General features: G+C 50.3%; 1 protein-coding gene across 2 annotated transcripts in view; it reads right to left on the reverse strand.

Moving 5' to 3' along the window:
- The window catches only part of DIRAS2 (DIRAS family GTPase 2), a 29,153-nt gene extending 14,902 nt beyond the window's left edge, over positions 1-14,251 (reverse strand). Inside the window, exon 1 of one of the 2 annotated variants that reach the window (XM_003995319.5) lies at positions 13,273-14,251. The gene's annotated coding sequence lies outside the window, so the exon portion shown is untranslated. Of the gene's footprint in view, positions 1-12,947; positions 13,072-13,272 lie in introns of those variants that run through there. The other variant, XM_023243248.2, reaches the window with a different exon arrangement.
- Between the last annotated feature and the right edge of the window lie 296 nt (positions 14,252-14,547).

The raw sequence follows: 14,547 nt of genomic DNA on the forward strand, positions 1-14,547 counted from the left end.
ACAGATAAGTGAAATCGTGTGGCGTCTGTCTTTCTCTGTCTGACTTATTTCACCTAGCGTAATACCCTCTAGGTCCATCCCTGTTGTGTCAAAAAGCTCGCTCTTTTTTATGGCTGAGTAATACTCCATTGTCCGTATGCCACATCTTCTCTATCCATTCATCTGTCAATGGACACTTGGGCTCCTTCCACATCTGTAACTCTTGTAAATAAGGCTGCAATAGCCGCTCTGGAAAGCAGTGTGGAGGTTCCTCAGAAAATTAAAAATAGACCTACTCTATGACCCAGCAATAGCACTGCTAGGAATTTATCCAAGGGATACAGGAGTACTGATGCATAGGGCCACTTGTACCCCAATGTTCATAGCAGCACTCTCAACAATAGCCAAATTATGGAAAGAGCCTAAATGTCCATCAACTGATGAATGGATAAAAAAATTGTGGTTTATATACACAATGGAATATTACGTGGCAATGAGAAAAAATGAAATATGGCCTTTTGTAGCAACGTGGATGGAACTGGAGAGTGTGATGCTAAGTGAAATAAGCCATACAGAGAAAGACAGATACCATATGGTTTCACTCTTATGTGGATCCTGAGAAACTTAACAGGAACCCATGGGGGAGGGGAAGGAAAAAAAAAAAAGAGATTAGAGTGGGAGAGAGCCAAAGCATAAGAGACTCTTAAAAACTGAGAACAAACTGAGGGTTGATGGGGGGTGGGAGGGAGGAGAGGGTGGGTGATGGGTATTGAGGAGGACACCTTTTGGGATGAGCACTGGGTGTTGTACGGAAACCAATTTGTCAATAAATTTCATATATAAAAAATAAAAAAAATAAAAAATAAAATAAAAAAATAAAATAATTATAAGATAAAAATCAATAAAATAATACTTTTATAGCAAAAAAAAAATAAGGCTGCAATAAACACAGCGGTGCATATATCTTTTCGAATAAGTGTTTTCATTTTCTTTGGGTAAATACTCTGGAGTGGAATTACTGGATCATGTGGTAGCTCTATTTTTAATATTTCAGGAACCTCCATACTGTTTTCCACAGTGGCTGCACCAGTTTGCATTCCTACCAACAGTGCACGAGAGTTCCTTTTTCTCCACATCCTCGCCAACATTTGTTCTTTGTCTTTTTGATTTCGCCACCCTGACAGATGTGAGGTGACATTTCATTGTGGTTTTGATTTGTATTTCCCTGATGAAGAGTGATGATGGGCATCTTTTCATGTGTCTGTTGGCCATCTGGATGTCTTCTTTGGGAAAATATCTATTCTGGTCCTCTGCCCATATTCAATCAGATTATTGGGGGTGGGGGGAGTTTGGTCTTGATTTACATAAGCTCTTTACCAATTTTAAATATTAACCCCTTATTAGATATATTATTTGCAAAGATCTTCTCCCATTCACCAGATCGCCTTCTAATTTTGTTGATGGTTTCCTTTGCTGTAAAAAAAGCTTTTTGTTTTCGTGTAGTCCCAATAGTTTATGTTTGCTTTTGTTTCCCTTGCCTGAGAAGACCTACCCATAAATATGTTGCTAAGGCCAATGTCCAAGACATTACTGCCTGTATTATCTTTTAGGAGTTTATGGTTTCAGGTCTCACATGTAGGTCTTTTACCTCTTTGAGTTTATTTTTGCATATGATGTAAGAAAGTGGTCCAGTTTCATTCTTTTCCATGTAGCTGTCTCCAGCTGGCGTTTTAATTTTTTTTAAGTTTATTTATTTTGGGAGAGAAAGAGAGAAAGCACAAGCAGGAGCAACGGAGGGCAGAGAGGATCCCAAGCAGGCTGTGTGCTGTCAGTTCAGAGCCTGACACGGGGCTCGAACCCACAAACTGTGAGATCATGGGATCATGACCTGAGTTAGATGCTTAACCCACTGAGCCACTCAGGTGCCTCCAACTGGTGTTTTTTAATGTAAAACAGGTATTTGTAATTTATAATAGGCAAAAATATATACATAATATTATACGTACATACATATAACGTATGTTACATATATGGCAAGTATTTTTAATATATAAATAATATATAATAACGTGTAACATATAAAAATAAAACTTTATTATATATAATCAATAAAATAAATTCAAAATAAATTAAAAACAAAAACAAATAAAACCTTATTATATATATATATAATATTATACATACATATATATAATGTATGTTACATATACGACAAGTATTTTTAATATATATATAAATAATATATATTAACGTGTAACATATAAAAATAAAACTTTGTTATATATAATAAAATAAATTAAAAATAAATTAAAGACAAAAATAAATAAAACCTTATTATATATATAATATACATACATATATAAAACATATACAATATGTTACATACTGTATATTGTATATATTGTATATTGTATATATCGTATATTGTATGTTACCTATACAATTGTATATGTTATATATATGGCAAGTATTTTAATATGTGTAAATAATACATAATAATATGTAATATACAAAAATAAAACCTTCAAGACACAGAAAATTCTTCCACATACTCTTTAAGGAAATTAGAAGCACCCCCAAAAGTCCTTTCTCCCGCAGGATGGCTTACCAGTTATCTTGTAGCAAAGAATACAGAAGTGTTGCCAAACTAAAAGGCAAGTCATGCGTTTATCTTTTATGCAAAAGACAATGGTTCTAAATCCACCGCCGTTTTCTGCATGGGAGATGGCTTTCACTAGTATGCCACATAGCAGATATTTTGCGAAAATAGGCAATCTCCTCTGTCTCTCTAACATAAAGATGAAATGTTAGACATTTTAGATGGGAGACAGGGACACCGTACCTCCTTTGGAAAAGCCATCCTATGGAGACAGCAGTTTGGAAAGAGATGCATGAAAATGCTTCTGGGAGAGTGACGTCACTAAGAAGGTGACAGGGTTGTTCCTGGCTCTGCTCCCCCCGATGAGATGACCAACTAACACCTCTCCGAGAACCGGACGTCGCTTCAGAGGATCCCAGAACACCGGGGGGCGGGGGGGGCGGAAACACCCCCTCCCCGCAGAGGCCAAGACAGACTGCGTTGCAGGGGACAAGAGATGGGGCCACACTGGGCGCATGGCCCCTTCCCCAAGACAGCACAGCACCACGAGGAGGGGTCTCCCCTGAGCCCCTGCCTCCTCTGGGGAAAAAGGGAACCCAGGAGGGACCCGCTGCCTGCCCCAGCACTGTGGTCACTTTGCAGGAGCCCCAAGTCGAATTCACACCATGGGGACTGCAGGGAGATGTGGGGGGTGCTTAGCCACCGGGAATCTGACTGTGAACGGGAAATCTGAACAGACCGGGGAGTCAAGGGGGCTCCGCCCGTCGAGCGTCTGACTCTTGATCTGAGCTCAGGTCGTGGTCTCATGGTTTGTGGGATTGATCCCAGTGTCTGGCTCCACACTGTTGGCATGGAGCCTGCTTGGGATTCTCTCTCTCTCCCTCTCTCTGGCCTCCCCTGTGTGCTCTCTCTCTCTCTCTCTAAAAAAAACAAACAAAAAACAAACAAAAAACGAAAACAACAACAAAGAAAAGCATTACAAGCTCCTTTTTTTTTTTTTAATTTGTTTTAATGTTTATTTATGTTTGAGAGACAGAGAGAGACAGAGCATGAACGGGGGAGGGTCAGAGAGAGGGAGACACAGAATCTGAAACAGGCTCCAGGCTCCGAGCTGTCAGCACAGAGCCCGATGCGGGGCTCGAACTCACAGACCGCGAGATCACGCCCCGAGCCGAAGTCGGACGCTCAACCGACTGAGCCACCCGGGCGCCCCAAGTCTTACAAACTTCTAAGTTATAAGACAAGAGTACTCGGGCTGTGATGTACATCATGACGACGACAGCCAACGGTGGGCAGAGCACGCGGGAAAGCTGAAAGGGTGTGAATCCTAATTGTTCTCATCCCAAGGAGAAAATTCCTTCCTTAAATCTTTTTTCCTTTCTTGTTATTTTATCCATATGAGAAAACGGATGTTAGATGAACCTATTAGGGTAATCAATACCCAAGAGATATAAATCAAGCCATGCCAGATGCCTTAAACTTACACAGGGATGTATGGCAATCATTCGTCAAGCGTGACGGGGAAAGGCGGCTTCTGTTACGTGACTGTCGGAAGCACTGCAGACGTGTTTCTGTACAGCTCTCCTAACTGCACAGTTTATTTTTTTTTTAATTTTTTTTTCAACGTTTACTTATTTTTGGGACAGAGAGAGACAGAGCATGAACGGGGGAGGGGCAGAGAGAGAGGGAGACACAGAATCGGAAACAGGCTCCAGGCTCCGAGCCATCAGCCCAGAGCCTGACGCGGGGCTCGGACTCACGGACCGCGAGATCATGACCTGGCTGAAGTCGGACGCTCAACCGACTGAGCCACCCAGGCGCCCCCTAACTGCACAGTTTAAAACCTGAAACTCAAACTCTTTTTTTTTCTCTATCATTTTAAAGGTGTTTCCAAATGAAGGGTCTCCATGAGTGTGGGAGCATCGATAAAACGCACGGATGCAGCGCCCCTCAGTTCCACACCGAGGTGCACAGGGGACAACAGAGGGGCCAGAGGACAGCTCCCTGGAAAGCTGCCACTCGGGTAAAGATTTGAGAGAGGCAGTGGAGTGAGGTCTGGGCCCCTGGGGAAGCGCTCCCTGGCAGAGATAGCATCCCGTGGAAGCACCTGATGCCAGTGTGGTGTGCTTTGGGCCACGGAAGATTCCAGAACGCAGGGAGGGAAGGATCGGAAAAGCAGGTGAAGTCAACACGTAATGGGTGGGGGCAGGAGGAGGCAGCTCTTGTCACGAGAAGGACGGCAGCCACAGAGGGTTTTCAGCAGAGAAGGGACGGCGGGGTGACCCGTGCTGTGTGGGACGTCCTTGAGGACCCAGGAGGGCAGCGTGGAAGCGGGAGACAGGACGTCCTGCCTTGGACCATGGTGGCCGCAGGGCAGGGGGTCAGTGTCATCCCCGCCGAGATCACCCTCTGGTTCCAAGACCGCAGATGCCAGCCATATGCCAGCAATGTCCAACGGCATGTCCGCGGCCGGCCTCTGCCCGGAGGTGCAGGCCCTGTGCCCTCTCCCCGCCGGACCTCTCCGCTGGGACGCCTTGGACACACCCCCAAATAACGTGGGCACAACTGAACCGCCTACACCCCCCTCCACGCCTCCCCTTGCAACTTTCCTCGCCTTGGCCGATGGCGACGTTCCCTTCCGGCTGTCCGGGCCGAAACCCCCAGAGCATCCCCCCCCCCCGAGCCCCTCTTCGTGTCCCGTGCCTCACGTCCAGTGCACCAGCGGCCTCCAGCCACTCCAATCCACTCCCCAACAGCCCCAGATCACCCCTGCACTCCAGACCCTCCATTGGCCACGCTGTCTCCCCCAGAACGAGAGCTAAAGGGCTCAACCCCCACAGTCACCTCCTGCTATTTTGCCCCCAGCTCACCCCAGCCACATCTGTCTCCTCGCTGCTACTTGGACAGCAGCTGGCATGCTCCTGCCCCGGGGCCTTTGCACAGGCAGTTACCGCTGCATGGACCGCTCTTCCCCTCCCCCACCTTCTGCAGACCTATGTTCGAATATCACCTTCCGGCCCAGACTTGGGCCGACCACCCTATCTCACTGCACGATCCCAGCCTCAGCCCTGGAAGTCTATCCCCTCTTCCTGCCTTATTTTTCTCCACCGCACGTATTCCTTTCTGACATACTCGTAATTGACTTTCTTAAACCATAGGCTCCGTGCGGGCTTTTTATCGGTTTCGTCCACTGCTGTCTCCCCAGGGCTTGCACACCGCCCGGCCCATAGGAGGCGTTCAGTAAAGATCTGCGCAGAGCGTCAGCGAATCTGCGTTTCGCTTCTGACGGACAGATGGACGAGGGCAGACCACGCAAGGTGCCTCGGGCAAGAGCCACGCGGGCGGCGATCTTGGGGGTCGGCTCGAGGCGGCCAGGCACCTGCGGCTGCCACGCACGTTGAGCGGCATCTCGGACGTGGCTTCCAGGCCACGGCAACACAGCGTGAACGAGGCCACCCCGCTTCAATGACAGAGCGGCGCTGTGCTCGTGATGTGTCATCCACGGCCCTGTGCTGGGGGAGCGCATCCGCAGGGCGGACCACGGCCCCGTGCGGGCCCCGTGTGGGGAGAGCCCTCCGCGCCCCGAGCGCCACAGCTGGAGGCCCCCAAATACCAGAAGCAGGGGGACGTGACTGCCAGAGGCTGCAGGAGGGTCGCGATGTGAGCGGAGGCCGGTCGGGGCGCCGTGGCCATGACCGCACGGGCTTCCGAGGGCGGCGCACGGCCACCGAAGGGGGCCGGCTCCCACGGAGAAAGCGGACCAGAGGTCCGCTGTAACCAACCGGCCAAAACCCAGGCAGCTGAGCCTAGAAAGGCAGCAGGAGGACGGAACACAGGCAGAGTGACGTCAGCAGGGATGGGTGGCGGCCAGCTGGGGAAGGAGTTAAGACACAAGCGACGGGAGAAAAGCGTCAAGAGAAAAACTCCTAAGGTTTCTAAGTGGCAGAACTGGAGACACAGGATGAGAGCCTCTCCTGAGAGCGCGCTGGGCCCAGGTCGGGCGTTAAGGGGAGATGGTGAGCTTGGGTTCCCGCATAGCACGCGGCAAGAGTGTTTGGGCCCATCGAGGCTCACGTCGAGGGGGCAGGCGGGTAACGCGTGCTGGGCCGGCCATAGCACCGGGATCAATGAGGGTGCGCTGTTCAGGGAGGGATTGAAGCCCGGTGTGGACGAGGCGGTGTGGGAGAACCACAAGGCAAGAGCAGAGGGCTCGGACAGACCCCGGAATGAGTGCTGCGGGGCAGCGGGTCTGCAAACATCACAGGGAGCCCCCGGAGGGTGGGTCAGCCGTGCTGAGGGCCGTGTCGGGGAAGCACCCCAGGGGAGCACGGTCCTCAAAGAACGATGGAGAGAAGGGGGGTAGGAACTGGAGAGCGGCCCCCGGCCGGGAAGCTCGGAGGGTCCCTGGGGCACCCGGCGAGAGTGGTTCTGACGGAGCGAGCGCGAGGTGCAGCTTAGGAACGTTTCCTGGGGCTCTGGCTGTGGGACGGGGGGATGGTTGCAAATCAGTGGCTCCATGGAACCCAGCTGGGGCTTTTTTCTTTTTTTCTTTTTTTAATTAATCGAAGGCTACACGGACATGAACGTGTACAAACATCAATGGGAAGGTAACAACGGAAGAGGCCAGCGGGATGAAACGCACGTCCCGGGAGAGCAGCTGAGCAAGCGCACTGAGAAGGCGTGCCATAACCACAGGACGCCGTGGCTGCGGGAGGGGCGCCCCGCATCCCTCCGGATGGGGGAGAGCTCCCAGGACCGACTAGATCCCCTGTGACTGTCACTGTCACGTGGAGCTTCAGAAGAGAGGACAGAAAGCCTGGGGTCACCTGGATGGCCTGCGGCCAAACCGTGAGGACGGCCCCTGGACCTGGTGAGCCAATGCTCTCGGTGAGCAAAGAGCATTAGAGGTCAGAAGCCGATGGGATGAGCAAAGCAAGGGCGCGGAGTCAGTAGCCGTGAACCACTAATCAATACTTATTTGCGTCCGCTCTGCAGTTACCAGGCAGGTCAGCAAAACGTGCCATAAAAGGCTGCGGCTACCGACGCGTCTAGAATCCGACGGCAGGTGACGTCGGACGGTCCTTAGCACCAGCTGTCCTCAGCAGGCTTGTGGTCAAAGCTAGGACCCCCAGAATCCTTCCAGGGATGAACGGACTAGCGCCACAAAAATATCAAGGAGGGGATATGCCTACGGAGGCAAAACAGCACGAATGCAGTTACAGAGGCGGGACTGCCCGTGCGGAGACGAGCTCAGGCAAGGAACAGACGGAAAGAGTTGGCCAAAGCAGGAACATGGATTTAACCAGACAGAAACCGGCGCGTCCCTGCAGACCCAGCTCAAAGAGCAAGATGTAAAGAAAAAAATCAGTAGTTTAAGATTAACTGGAGAGCGTCTACACCAGGGGAGCCAGAAAGGGCCCATGCTGAAGGCCAGAAGGCCATCCAGAAGCAAGGTGCAATGTGAGACAGCGGGCTCCATGCCAGGCTGTGCGCGGGAAGAACAATCTGCTACAGCGAGAGAGAGAGAGAGGGGACCAGTAAGATGCCGGTCCGATCACATCCACCCGCTGGAACATCCCAGGAACCTCCCACAAGGGTGGAGAGGTCCCCGACAAGCTGTGTCTTCAAAACACCCCTGATGTGGGTGTCAGCAGCCCTGATGAACAGATGAGGGACCCGAGACCCCACGGTTGAAGCAGCAGCGGTCGATGCCCAGCTAGGGAGCAGGGGAACCTCTTCAGCCGAGAATCGGCAAACCCAGGAAGGCAACGGAGCCGATCCAAATCAGCAACAACCGAACCACGAGCTCAGGATGCTAAAATGTTCAGGAAGGAAGTGTTTTGTTTTGTTTTGTTTTTACAGTAACATCTAATATTGCCAAGCGACTTTCAGAATGGTCTTGCCTTTGCTTTAAAAAGACAATAGCCACATTAGGCAGCTAGGAACAGACAACGTGTATGTTTTCTGACCCAGTTGCCAGGAACAGTCCCCTGCCAAGAGCATAGATCTGCTGCATAAAGGAGGGTAGGTCCTGAAACGTTTAGCGCGCATGTTGATCGATCAATGGTACAGAACCAGCATTATAACTGGGTGTGACTACAACAGTAGGTATCTAGTCAAAGAGGAATAGGTACCCATTGATAGCTCATGGCTGAGAAAGAAAGATAAATGGGAGTATCGTACCCCCAATAGTCACGGGACTATTCCACAGTTTTCTTTAAATCCTAGGGGGTCTTTCCCAAGCAGGGGAGCAATGAGACAGCCCGCTGATCTTATGCGTCCATGGGTAATGGGAGGTGGGGGTGGTAGGGTTAGGAAGGTGTGTCCGAGTCCATAAAATAAGGAAAATACCAGTGAGCTGGATTTTTGATGTGGAGAACTGAGCGAGCTCCTGGCTTTGCGCTGGACTCAGAGACCCAGATACTGACCATTTTCCCCCAAAGGTACACTCAACATTCGAAAGTCACAGGTACGCACCAATACGACCATCGGAGTGGGAAGATGACACAGGAAGGAAAGTGTCCCCTTCCAAGGGCCCCTCTGTCTGAGCTCCTCTGTCGTAAGCACATGGACCCTTCTGGACTCCAGCTTCAGCAGTGGAGGCAGGAGAGAGGAGAAAGACCTCATAGACAGCTCGCGTGTTCTCTTACTTCCTCAGAAACCCAATCACTTTCCAGACATCAATTAGCTTTAGAAAAACACTGCACAAACTCCTCTCATACAAGACGCTGCTCTCTTTAAACCTGCTATCCTGGCTTCTGAGACAGGCAGCCGTGTGATGGAAATGACACCCGCCTCCCCATCACTCATTGACCACCGAGGCCATCCGGAGGCTGGGTGAAGAAACCAACATCCTTTCATTAAGGTCCCTCATTTCTGGGCCTCAAGAAGTCAGTATTCACGGGTCAATTATAAAGCGTTATATTTCACGACGCTATTGAATGGTGTTGAAATGGATGGCAACATTGAAAATACATACACATACCCTAACGGATAATACGGAAAGATCTGTGAAGAATATTCAGTCACGCAGTAGATACTAGCTCACTAGTTGGTTATTGATTTGACAATGGATTTGCTGTTACCTGCCCACTAAAGAAATTTAAATATGAAAATTGAATGATCTCCGATGGGACACGGGGGCTCAGTTGCTGACGTCTGCCATCAAGGATTGGACAGAAGCACACAGTGGTTGTGCAAAATGGCGGCACCCACCAGGTCTGCCCCTCTGTTTCTGCTACAGCAGGTCCTCTAGGCTGAATGCAGGTGGAATCCACAAGTCTAGCCATTGGTTATTTTTCAGAGAACCAGGTATTTTTGATGCAAGTATTTAACCCAACCAGATATTTGATCCAACCCTCCCATTTTACTAATAAAGAAGCAAAAATAGGTTTTAAGATCGCACGGCCAGCTACTGGTAGGGAAGGGTTGGACACAGCTGTTACAGCAATTTGAGATCAGCTGTTTATTTATTTTCGATAGTGTTTCAGTGGCTCAATTTAACGGCTCCTAATGTTTCAGCTTTTAAGTTACTTTGTCAAAAAGTTAATATTCTGTAGCCATGCTGGCCAATACAACAGCCACCAGCTACATGGGCTATTGACCTCTTAAAATGTGGCTGATCCAAATTGAGATGTTCCATAAATGTAAGACTTGGCATGGAAAAAAAAATTGCTAAAATATCTTATACATAGTTTGTATCAATTACATCTTTAAACAGTCATTTTTGATAGATTGGATTAAAGAAAATACATTATTACAATGAATTACACCTGTTTATTTTTACTTTTCTAATGTGACTAGTAGGACATTTTAATGCATGCATGAGCCTCACACAGTTTATCTCTATGGGACAGTACCGATTTTGAGGACAACACTGCACTAAGGACAGACCCACCGGGGACCTTTCTTTTCCTGATTAAGCCAGTGGCGGGAGCAAAAGATGTGAGGACCAGGGCACATCCACTCCGGGTACTGTAATGAATACTCAGCTGGTGGAGGGAGAAAGGCTTGCGAGAAACATCCTCTAGGAAAAACCGAAGCATCATTTGCAATCCGTGAAATAACTTCAGGTTCATCCTTAACTGCACATGCGTGTGCCAACTCAACTTGTACAAGAACATCAGCAATCGTGACGGCATGACAACCACCACCTGCCTTTCGGATTAAGAGCAGATATTTCCCTAGAAAAATCATAACCAAAAACAATGGCCTAGAAATCAGCTGTCTTTAAAGAGACAGCTGTCCGTTGTAAATACCCCAACCAGACAGGCAGATAGATAGACAGACAGACAAAGATATAGAAAGAAAAATGGATAGAAAAAATGGACATAGATAAAGATATAGATAGATAGATAGATAGACAGACAGATAGATATCCAACCCACCTTAAAAGTGAGAATGGGACACAGGGGTTACCTGAATTGAAAGTTACAGCTCAGCACTGAGCCAGCCCTCTTTAACTTCCAACAGTTTGCAGGCAACCTCCTCCCCCCCCCCCCCCCCCCCGCAGAAAGCCAGACGCTCCTCTTTATAACAAAGAAATTTTTTTAGTGCAAAAGTTCACTGCGTTCATCTAGGGGGAGGAATGATGCTTTCGTCCACATCAGTAGGTAACTTGCAACACACCAACACACCACCTAAGGCAACAAAGTAAGCACAGGCATGTTTTCACAGTCACGGACGCATTCTCTGTTTGACAAAGAACGCTCGGCATTTTTCAAAGGTTTTAATGTTCCAGAAAGCTGTGCAGGCACCCGAGTGGAGACCGTGTTCCCTGATGGCTGAGAATGCCAGATTGCCAGACAGGAGCGCAAAGGCACTCCCACAACTCGGAATTCGATTTGGCTGTCTTCTGAGCCTCTCCTCAGGAACAACTATTAAAGCTGTAACAAGAAAAGATTCTGGAGGTTTCTGCAATAAGCGTGCACACAGAATTGCCGTCTGCAGAGGTAACCCAGGAGGAGGAAGCAGCGACCCCAGGCGATGGAAGGCAGTCCCCTCTCCCCGCTCCCCTGCCTGTGTTCACCAGGACCATTGCCTGACCACCAAACGAAGGGCCATGTGTTAAAGAGCATCAAAATGCGTCCCTGCCTGGTCTCTTCTCTTTCTGGAAGATCAACTACGGGTCTCCTGGGTGCCTCGGCCCATAGGAATGCCAGGCTCCTGCATTTCCAGAGACAGAACTGTTGGCAATTTGCAATTTCAGGCAGTGGCCAACAACAACAACAACAAAAAGTATTATTCCCCTCCCCCAAATTTGTTAAATGTATTCTAATTTTACCCTCCCCTTTTCTCTCCCTCCCACTCCACCTCTTCAAATCCAAATGCCACCGGAAAAGAAGTGCATTCGGACTGATCTGGATGTAAAATGCTCCGGGCTTTTTTGGTTACCTAGAAAATCTTCTTTTTTTCTTTAAAAAGAAGATTTTATAGGTTTTTAGTTCAAAGCAGGAAAGGTCTCCTGTGCTAAGACGGGCTTCTCACGTGGAAGGGGGGTCGTTCGGAAGATAGTAAGGGCGAGTATGCAAATAGATCCCTAAGGAAGGCACGCTGTGTCACTGCTCGGTTAGGACTGGACGCCCCCACCAGCTGTATCTCAGCGTCCAGTGGATGTGACCGGGGACGCACAGGGTTGCCACTTTCCAAGTCTCCCAAACCCCCAAGGATGCGTATTGGAGCTTTAAAGGAGAAAAACAGCATCCTCGGCCGCATCGCGGACTGGGGCAGAGGCCCCCGCAGGGCGAGACGACGCCAGCGGTGCCTTGCGGGGAGCGGGAGCCCACAGGAGTCCTTGTCATTTGGGGGGCTGCGGCCCCTCCCCTCCCCGGCCCCTGCGCCAGGGCAACAGCGAGGGGCGCACGCAGACTCGGGAGGCACATGTAAGGGGAGAATTGAAATATTTCGCCACGTCCCAGCCCAGCCCGTGAAGGGCCGCTGAGGGAAACCGTGCTAAGCCAACAGCCTTCATAACGCGCTGTCCATCCTTCCCACTTGGAGCCACGTCTCGTGGCACTTCCGAAAATCCACTGAAGCAACTTCCACGCTGCAAACACCTGCACCACAGCCCCTTCTGAAGCACCAACTCCTGTTTGGGAAGGGATCCCAAAGAATGTGCAAGGTACGGATCTCTCTCTCTCTCTCTCTTTTCAAGAACGCGTTTCAGACCAGGGCACCGAGACGCACACCCTCCCCGCCAAGGATACAGAAATGCGGCTTCCCGCTCGCCAACTCCAGGGGCCGTGCTGCTGACTCGCCCTCCCGGTGACGGCAATCCCTCCTCTGGGGGGGCTCCAGGCGCGGAGGCCCGGGGCCGGCGGGGCCCCACGGCGGGCGCGGCGCAGCCACGGCCGAGGAGGGGGATCCTTACCTGAGGGGCAGCGCAACTGTGCTCCGGGCTTGTCCCGAGCTCGCCTGGCACCGGACGGGGTAGGGCCGGCTGTGCCGCTGCGGGCTCCTCCCGAGGCGGGCGGGGCGCCGCCGCCGTGACGATGCCGTCAGCTGCTCGCCCGCCGTGCGCCCCCCGCGCCCCGGCACCTGCGCCCCGCGCCCCCGCGCCCCAGAGTCCGCGCACCTGCGCCCCGCGCCCCCCGCGCACCTGCGCCCCGCGCCCCCCGCACCTGCTCCCCGCGCCCCCAGCGCACCTGCGCCCCGCGCCCCGGCACCTGCGCCCCGCGCCCCCGCGCACCCCGCACCTGCGCCGCGCAGCCCGGCCTTCCTCCTCTCGCTCTCGCTCTCCAGTCACCACTTCCGAGCTGGACCAGCTGCTGCAGCGGCGGCTGCTTTTGCTCAAATGGCGTCCGCTCGCCTCCAAAGAGCTTTTAGGTGCCACCTACTGCATGCTCCAGGAATCGATGGCCGGGACTGGAATTTTCTGAGAATTCAGTGAATTAACACCCTTCCGTGGCAAGTGCGCCGGATTCTTTTGTTTGGGATCCTTCACACCGTCAGCTGCAACCGCTACTAACCACCCAGGCTTTTCTCTCCGCGTCCAGACGCTGAATGAAAAACCACCTCGTTTCGAAGTCGGGTGAAATAGGGCCATGCCGGTAGCCAACCACACGCTGCAGATTAACGCGTTCTGATTTAACAAACCCCTGGGACAAAACCACCCCGGGCGGTCTGGGGCTGGAACTGACTTTCCACCGAGCAGTTTCGCATTAGCGTCTGGAGCAAACAACCAGCTTTGTTTTCTGACATTGATAAACCATTTTGTCTAGGAAGCATTTGCCCAGAAACAGGTGAATCAGCAAGAAGCAAGATTTGTGGCTAACAGCTCTGTGCCAACGGTTTTTAAACGCTTGCCTGTAACCCTGATGGAATATTACATTGAAACTACGGGCTTGAGGAACATTGCCTCGCCCTACTGAAACCCAGTCTTTTTTAATGACAATTTTTCCCAGAGAACTGGGCAGTGTTTTGTTGTTTTTCACGTTTGGTGTAGCTTATAGAATCCCGTTCCCCTGTTCTGAAACTGTCTTGAATTTCTGTATAGTTTCAAATTGCCTTCTCCTTTGATGTCATTTCCAAAGTAAATGTGTGCTCTATTATTCACAGGAAATACCTGTTTTTAAAAATCTTACCTTAGAATGATAATTATAATCGAGAAAATTTAGGATTCCCACTGGTTCATCTGAATTCTGACCTAGAAGCCAGGGCCATTGGAATATGAAAAATACACCATTCTGTCGAACTGCATGAAGGCTACCCTGGGCAACTCTACCCGTATTTTATTTATTTATTGTTTTAGTGTTTGTTATTTATATTGAGAGAGAGAGAGAGAGAGATAGCGACCAAGTGTGAGCAGGGAGGGGACAGAGAGGAGAGAGAGAGTCCCAAGCATTGATGTGGGGCTTGATCCCATGAACCGTGAGATCATGACCTGAGCAGAAGTCAAACATTCAACCGACTGAGCCACCCAGGTGCCCCTAATGTTTATTATTTATTTCTGAGAGAGAGAAACAGAGCAT

Source organism: Felis catus, chromosome D4 (genome assembly GCF_018350175.1).
Source record: "Felis catus isolate Fca126 chromosome D4, F.catus_Fca126_mat1.0, whole genome shotgun sequence".
NCBI classification, from domain to species: Eukaryota; Metazoa; Chordata; class Mammalia; order Carnivora; family Felidae; genus Felis; species Felis catus.